This window comes from Zea mays, chromosome 2 (genome assembly GCF_902167145.1).
Source record: "Zea mays cultivar B73 chromosome 2, Zm-B73-REFERENCE-NAM-5.0, whole genome shotgun sequence".
Taxonomy (NCBI): domain Eukaryota; kingdom Viridiplantae; phylum Streptophyta; class Magnoliopsida; order Poales; family Poaceae; genus Zea; species Zea mays.
Genome location: NC_050097.1, coordinates 100,807,467 through 100,816,349, shown reverse-complemented (window position 1 = coordinate 100,816,349; position 8,883 = coordinate 100,807,467). Strand labels below are relative to the sequence as shown.

The window sequence follows — 8,883 nt, the reverse complement described above, 5'->3', positions numbered from 1 at the left end:
ATATTTCCTTCATTAATTCCTGTCCTTCATTCCTGGAAAGACATTTAAGCAATGGGGAACAAACTCCATGCTTGTATAACTCCCCCTCAATTATTACATATGGTCTTGTTCTTGCCTCCATTCTCTTATTATAAGCTTCGTCGTCTGAGAGGTGGTTGCCTTGGAGGAAGGATATTATTTCGGTCCTCCAGTCTTCACTATGTACAGGCGAGATTGTCAGCACTGCTCTCTCCATGAGATCGACTGAAGGTGCTTTTATTGTTTCAAAAAATACTTCCGAAGGCAAAGGGAGCCCCTATGCCATTGACTTAGCTAGCAAATCTGCATGCTCATTTTCTCCCCTTGGGATATTTTTTACAGAGAATCCCTCAATAAAAGCTTCCAATCTTCATACTGCGTCCAAATACTTTTAAAGCTTTGGGTCTCTTGCCTTGCTACTCTTATCCACGTGGCCAGAAATAACTTGTGAATCAGTTTTGAGGATTGCCCTTCTTATTCCCATTGCTTTTAGTTTCCGAAGCCCTAAAAGAAGAGCTTCGTACTCGACAATGTTATTTGTACAACTGAAGTATAACTTTATTGTATAACACGTTCTGACTTTAGCGGGTGCTACTAGAACAGCAGCTGCTCCTGCACCAAAGGTTCCCCAAGATCCATCGCAGAATACCGTCCAAGCTTCGGCATCCTTTGTTGCTTCTTCACCATGAGCCCCTGGCGTCCAATCAATAATGAAGTCTGCTAACGCTTGAGATTGAATTGAGGATCTGTGTACATAATCAATAGTGAATTCATTAAGTTCCGCGTCCCATATTCCGATCCTGCATGTAGCTTCTCTGTTCCTCATTATGTCTTTCAGGGGTTGTGATGAAGGCACTATTATATGATATGCTTGAAAGTAGTGCCGAAACTTCCTGGAGGCCATCAATACAGCATATAGTACCTTCTCCAATTCTGTGTAATTTTTCTTTGATAGGCTGAGTACTTCAGAGACGAAGTATACTGGTGCTTGTCTTTTTACTTGGCCATCTTGCTTCTCCTGTACAAGTGCCGCACTAACTACAGCATGGGAAGTAGCCACATACAGAAGTAGTGGAGTTCCTGATGAAGGTGGAGTTAGAGTTGTCAAATCTATCAGATAATGTTTTAACTCTTCGAAGGCTTTCTGTTGAGCCGGACCCCACCGAAAGACCTCGTCTGACTTCAGTATTTCAAAGAATGGCAAATTCCTTTCTGCTTATCTTGATATAAATTTATTCAACGATGCCAGCCTTCCTGTCAACCGTTGAGCCCCCTATTTTGAATTTGGTGGTTCCATCCGAAGGATAGCTTCGATCTTGCTTGGATTAGCTTCGATACCCTTTGTTGATACCAGGCAGCCAAGAAACTTGCCCTTCTTTACTCCGAAAACACATTTTTCTGGGTTCAACTTGAGGCCAGCTTGTCTGAAATTGGCAAACGTCTTTTGCAAATCGGCAACATGATTTTATTGTTTTGTTTTTTCACTATGATGTCATCGACATAAGTCAGCACATTCCTGCCTATTTGAGAGTGAAGAACCATGGCAGTCATTCTACTAAAGCTTCCTCCTGCATTTTTGAGCACCTCCGGCATCCGAAGGTACAAATAGGTACCACTAGGAGTTATGAAGCTTGTCTTCGGCTCATCTTCTTTCTTCATCCAAATTTGGTGATAGCCCGAGTAGTAGTCCAATAGGCTCATAAGTTTCAAAGAGGCTGCTGCATCTACAAGAGAATCTATTCTTGGTAAAGCGAACTCATCCTTCGGACATGCCTTGTTGAGGTCTGTGAAATCAATGCACATTCTCCATTTCCCATTAGCTTTTTTCACCATAACTGTATTAGCCAGCCACTCTGGATATGTTACTTCTCTGATAACATCGGCACATCATTTCGTGCACCTTCGGCTTTATCATCAGACATTTTCCAAAGCCTCTGCTTTCTTAGTCTGAAGGATGGGTCCACATTGAGTGAATGCTCAATGACGTCTCTATTGACACCACAGAGATCATTAGATGTCCAAGCGAAGACATCTTTCTTGTTGAACAAGAATCTTAGCAGAGTCTTTTCCTGTTCACCAGATAGCTGAGATCCCAGCAAACCTTTTGGTCTGCTATGTCTTCACACAAGAGCATAGGCTTCGGCTGATCTGCTGAAGCAACCTTCTCTCTTTTGTGCTTATACTACTGATAAGCTTCGGCTTCATCTATATTATGGATAGCCTTTGAATCCGTCCAACTCCCTTCAGCCCTCCTAGCAGTTTCTTGACTCCCGTGAATAGCAATGGGCCCTTGTTCCAAAGGTATCTTCATGCATAAATATGTTGGATGAAGTATTGCTTCAAAGGCATTAAGCGTCATTCGACCAATGATTGCATTGTATGGATACTCCATATCAACAATGTCAAAGACAACCTGTTCAGTTCTTGTGTTATGGACGTAGCCGAAGGTAACCGACATTGTTATCTTGCCAAGTGCCACAATCTGTCTTCCTCCAAAGCCACAAAGAGGTTGTGTTGCGTCATGTATCTTATCTTCTGGCTCTTGCATTTGCCTGAAAGCCTTTGCAAAGATGATGTCCACTACGCTGCCTTTGTCAACTAGAACATTGTGGACCAAAAATCCCTTGATGACACAAGATATAACCATGGCATCATTGTGAGGATAATCTTTGAGCTGAAGATCTTCATGGGAGAAGGTAACTGGAATGTGAGACCACTTGGATTTGATGAAGGGTCCTTGCAGCCCAACATGCTGTACTCTTCTTTGTGCTTCCTTCTTCTGCTTCTTGTTCGCTAGTTCAGAGCTTGAACGACCTGTGATTGGGAGCACCAGCTTCGTGACCGAAGGTGCTACAGCTTGGTTGTTGTGCGAAGCCATCGTCACAACTGTGGAAGTGAGTTCACCGGAGGTGGGCGCCAATGTTGGTCCTTGTTCTCGGATGCTATACACCAAGAACAAAGCAACACAATTATTAATGATTAGAGACCTTCGTCCTTCGAAGCATTATCTCCCCTAGGATATAATGATCTTCAGACGAAGGTCATGAAGGGCATACCTTCATCATTTCAGTGAGCAAAGATGTAAATAGAGACATATGAAACACAAAAAGAATAAAAACAATCATTCCAAATCATTAGATAATTTATATTCTCATTTTATAAACATGAATAAACATCAATAATATTTTTATTACATTTGTACGTTCGGCTTGACAAAAGGTGGAAAAGTGGGAGTGACGCAAGAGTGATTACAATTCAGCGTGAATAGTACAGGGGTACTGTTCATCTATTTATAGGCACGGGACACAGCCGAGACAAAATTACATCTGTGTCCCTGATAACTAATTATAATTACAATACAGATTATCAGGGGCTATACAGTCTTTTCCTCTTTAAGTCGGTATCGTCCTTCGTCTTTAGCATGTCACCATGCCGAAGCTCCTTCAATCGTAGCTTCGGCTTATATCATCATGTCACACCTGCTTATGTATTGTCCTGCTGATGGTGTTTTTGCTTAGAGGACCTTCGGCGGAGAAGAAGGCCCCTAACAGATACAGAGTCTTATTTTTTATAATTTGTGCATAAATATCATTTGCATCATATCATCACATCATATTGCATAACATCGCATCATACATCATTTTGCATCAATAGAAGCAGTGGAAAAAGAAGGAAAATTGCTCCTTCAAGCATACCGGCTAACCCATGAGGTTAGATCTACCTTCGGTAAAGAGTCACGAAAGAATGAATCAATAACACAAGTTCTGTGCCTTTGACAGAGGTGTTTTTGTAAAAGGTTTGCGCTTTCGCCAACGGTATTCATGTGCAACATCCACGACAAGATATTCAAAGTTGCTTCAGCAAAGAAGGGGATTTCTTTCCCTCTTTATGAAGCGTTAAAAGAAGGGAAGGTGTTTTTTCGCCTGTGGCTCAAAAACGATACGTACGAAGGTTTCACGCCTCACAAAGAAATATATTACATCATTAAATATACAGATAGTTGGTAATTGTTTCTTACAAAAACAAAACTACATGCAAAGATTCTAATTCTCAATAGATAGGCCCTAGTCATCTTTTAAAATTTTGTTAGCAGCTTCGTCTAGTTGTCTGTTAACAGCTTCGTCAACGGCTTCGTAAGCTATTCTAATTATGTCAAGCGCCCCCTTCAGATATGGATCAGTTTCAGTATCGTATGGCTCTGGAGGGGGAGAGAGCTCAGCTGCACCAAAATACAAGTGTCTGTTAGTTCCAAAGCTAAAATAATTTACGAAGCTAAGTTATGATAGATATACCTATAAGTCTGGCACATTCAGTAGCTTCTTTAGTTCTTCTGGCCACTTCCAAGGCATCATGAGGCTCTTTCTCATTCTTTCTGATTACTTCAGCAGCTATCTCTCGGCTACCCTTCAGCCATACTTCGGAATAAAACTTTCCACTTAGTGTAGTGGCTTCAGCCGATGGGTTTCTAACATCGTTGGTTGAGAGCAAGAATCATGGCTGAACCACAGCCTTGGCATATTCGCAGCCAACCTTTTCAAGGACCGACACGGCCCCACAGGCGCTGGCAAAAGCGGAGAAGTCTCCCCTATCATTGAGAATCTCCTTAAAAGCTTTGGCTTCACCGTTAATCCACTAGATAACCCCGTCAGGATCACCGCGAATAAAGTTCTGCTATGAGGAGAATGCGCCAACCTTAGTAAAACTATTTTTGAAATTATTAGCTCATTCCTTGGCAACATTGTTGCATTCCTCTTTAGCTTGACGAAGCTCCTCAATATTTTTCTGCACCCTTAACTGTTCCATGTCAGATATCTCACGCTTTGTTTGTTCCACATTGAAATTTTCAGTTACTTTGTTAAGTTTCTTTTCTAATTCTTGCACTTCGGTTCTATGCAATTCCACTTGAGTGGACAACGCATACTCCAAGATCAGCAATGCGCTTCACATCTTTCAATTGTCTCTTTTCCGCCTTCTTTATCCTCTTGTTTGCTTCAGAAAGGCTAGAAAGCCTGGCATCACTAGATTTTAATCTCTCCACCAAAGAGAGAAGAATCTTATCCTTTTGAAGGTTTCCAATTGCTATTTGGCTGCTCTCATCTTCTGCATCTTTTTGAGCTTTTAAAACTTTACTAAGAAAAGAACGTACAAAATAATAATGATGAGAATTATCACAAAAATAGTTCACCGCAACAAAAATTACCACATGCGAAGCCAAAGCATACAAACCTTCAAGGTGTTGTAGGCGAGGCTATCTCCAAGCTGGTCCTTCGTCATCATAGACAGACCACGCTCAAGCTTCGGATAACCCATGTTGTCCATCATCTCATGGCAAATACTGATGTCCTTACTATCTGGTAGACAGTAAAAGAAGTCATCTTCGTTGTCTCCTCCGTATACCAAGGACCCTTGGGGGTATTTTAGTTCCTTAGCATAGTGTTGCACTTCGGCAATCTGCTCTTCAGATAGTCGCTTCCCTAAAGCATGTTGAATAATATAGTCCAAATCACCCTGGAGAGGTACTTCGGGAATAGGTGACGTGGGTTTTACTGGAAGACTTTCTTTCATCATCTCTACTGGCGCAGCCCCCGAAGGCCCTGTTTCAACATGAATAGAAGTGGCGCTTGCAGTGGTCACTTCTCTTGCATCTTCAGTCTTCTTGTCAAAAGCTCCGGCAAAAGCAGAAGTTGGCGTCTTAGTAAATTGTAAAACAGCATCCAAAACACTAGCCATTCTCCTCTTTCTAGGAGTCGTTGTCGTAGTAGTTGATACCTTCGGCAACCCTGTCACACCCGGATTTAAGGAACAAAGGCGGGTGCATCTCATATATGCGCTAGAGAAGACAACACATATAATAATAGAGTGCATAGAGATAAATGTCATAAATATCATAAATGTACTTATTACATAGCGGAAGTCTTACAAAAATAAATGATAAAATAAAGCGAACTAAATATTAGTCCCTAGCGCCACAAAGCTGACTAGGAGACGCCATCTAGATCAAGTCGAAAGCCTCAGAGTTAGGCAGCTCCTCTTCGACCGCCTTTTCTTCTCCTGTGGGGGGTTGTGAGACAGCAAGAGTGAGCTCACATACAATCATAGCTCAACAAGTTGTGGGGAATAATGTGGCATGAACTCACCAAAGGTGGGAGTTCATGTGAAGTGTAAGGCTGATCAACAAAATAAAGGCTGAAGCTGAGCATTGCTTTTATAAGTTGGTCAAAATTTAATTAGCAATTACTAAGTATAAGTTAATACCAAACCTTAGTAATAATAAATAAAATTAATAATAAAATAATACCAAATGTGATGCAAATGTCAAATTGAGTTTTAATTCCATAGATTAATCATGTGAGTGTTCGAGCTGCTCATGACCGTGAGCACGACTAGTATACCAGCTTTACACTCTACAGAGGTTGCGCATCTTTACCCACAAGTCATGTTACCCATCTGCCAAGAGACAGCCAATCCCATACACCTCTACCGAGGAGGCGAGGCAGGGTAACACTACGAGGCCTTTATAAAGTTCCACTAGCTTCAGAAATCCCGCTATAGTTTATAGGAAACTCTAGTGCAGGAATCCCTCGCCTGACCGCCATCGCAGCAAAATCAACCCAAGGACCTCCCTACACTGACCACTCCCCTACTGCCCTTGCCCCTTTCGGGTAAGGAAGTCATCCACTAGCTTTCCTAGTTAATCAGCCAAGGGCGTCCCATTAAACCCTTGTGGTAGCACTGTTTTCCCGGATGGTCGCTCCATGTTCCCATTAACATAATGATCTTAACATGAACAGTAATAATAAATAGATAATAAAGATGAAATCATGAATAGTGTATCTCCATACCCAAAACCACAATAAGCAATAGCATGTACTACCCAAAAATATTAATTGGCCACAAGGTATAAAGATAGCCAAAACTGGGGTAACCTATTGGATCCCATCAAAATTACCCTATGCAGATCATTATAATTAATAAGAAAATGGCTAGGAAAAAGTAAGTGATCAATGGCAAAACTTGCCTTCAATGAGCTCCTGCTCAGCAACTTCTACCTGCTGAACCTCAGGATCCACAGTGGCTTGCTCGTCTACTCGCATCAACACAATACATACATAGTATAGCAAAAATTAACATCACAGCAAACATTTAAATAAAATACACAATAATAATATACACATTAAAATAAGGACCTAGGAACAGGAATCATTAATTTTGGAGTTATAGATTTTAAGATATGAATTTCCAAAGGTTTTATGTGCTTGAAATAGGATTAAATGAGAAATAAATTTTCTTACTGTTTCCATTCTAAAACAGAGATTCTAGGTGATAGACATTAATATTACAAAATTTAGAAATTGGAATGGATCAATTTGGATTAAAAATGAATTTTCTATGCATTTTACAAGTTTCTAGAATTGTTTTTGCATTAAAAACTAATTTCTATAATTATTTCTCGGTTTTTAGTATCCTCTGGACTGGGCGTCGATTTTCAGAAAGACCAGGGGCCTTGGTGCTAAAAGTTATAAGACAAAGGGTACAGGGATATGGACCGCGGGTTATTTTGACATAAACCGAGGGGCTCAAGTACAATTTAGAACCGCGAAGGGGTATGGATCTATCCTGGCTGTCTGATTCAAGATCTATAGTCACGATTAGATCCACGCTTTATGAAATCCCACCCAGATCTGGGCCACACGATCACAATCTAACCGCCCAAATTCCACGATACGAATGGGTACGCAAGATTTAATCTACCCCCTCCGCTCACCATCCTACGGTCCCGGTTTTCTTCATCCCGTTCCTCTAATCCTCGCCGTACATCGTGAGATCAAGGGACGCCCTGTCATCTTCTACCCTGCACTCGCACTCTACAGCGGTGGCCCCAGCTGCCCCAAGGTCAGTCCCCATGCCCAGGTACTCGGCTCTACGGACCTATCGGTGTCGTCCAACCCGCGACAACCGGGCACAACCGACTGCGTCCAAGGCCAGAGTCCCATGCCGCCGCCATACTCCATGGAATCCCGGAGGCACCGATGCCCCAACCGCGCCGAGTTACCAAGACGACTACTACGGTCCCTGGATTACGCGTCGAGGAACGAGGGCAAAACTCACCGGAGTCCAGCGCCTAGGGAAATGTGGCTCGTCACCAGACTAGCGTCCCAGCACCAGATGGAGTACCGCCAAAGCAGAGCCTAACTCCTCTCTCTCTCTCCTCCCATTCTCTTTTGTGCTGAGTTGCAAGCGAGGACGAAGACTCCCCTGTCCAGCCCCCCCTTTATTCTGCACGAAAGGCATACATGACGCGGAATACCGGCTGCGAGGTTGTTGGGATCCACGGGATTTCTTGGGGAGGAGGAAGGCGCACACGTTCCATGCCGCGGCAGCGTTTTCGCGCGGCCGTTACGACGGAGAAGAGGGTGCCGACAAGTGGGCTCCACCCGACAGCGAGTAAGATATCGCGCGGATGGCTGACTCGGCTGGTCCACCCGACAGAGTGACAGCGCGCACGTGGGAGGTAGAATTCTGGGTCGCGCGGTAGTCACTTGCTAGGTGTGCCAGATTGCTTGGAATTTGGCCCACGACGCCTTTATTCTTTTTCTTTATTAATTTTCTGTTTTTGCTTTCTCTTGATTTTGAATTCCAAATTCTGTAACACCCGGCTTTAAGGAACAAAGCCAGGTGCATCTCATACATGCGCCAAAGAAGACAACATATATAATAACAGAGTGTATAGAGATAAATGTCACAAAACATCAGAGTATTTATTACATAGCGGAAGACTTATTACAAAATAAAATAATAAAGATAAAACGAACTAAGGATCGTCGGCGCCAATGTCAACTGAGAAACGCCACCTAGATCAGATCA

General features: G+C 42.6%; 1 long non-coding RNA gene across 1 annotated transcript; it reads right to left on the bottom strand.

The window, feature by feature from the left end:
- Positions 1-3,976: 3,976 nt before the first annotated feature.
- On the bottom strand, positions 3,977-5,860 carry LOC109944527 (uncharacterized). The gene is made up of 3 exons (XR_002267598.1): positions 5,245-5,860; positions 4,311-5,142; positions 3,977-4,237 (listed from the first exon to the last, which is right to left on the bottom strand). It is a non-coding gene; the product is annotated as an uncharacterized lncRNA (long non-coding RNA).
- Positions 5,861-8,883: the final 3,023 nt, after the last annotated feature.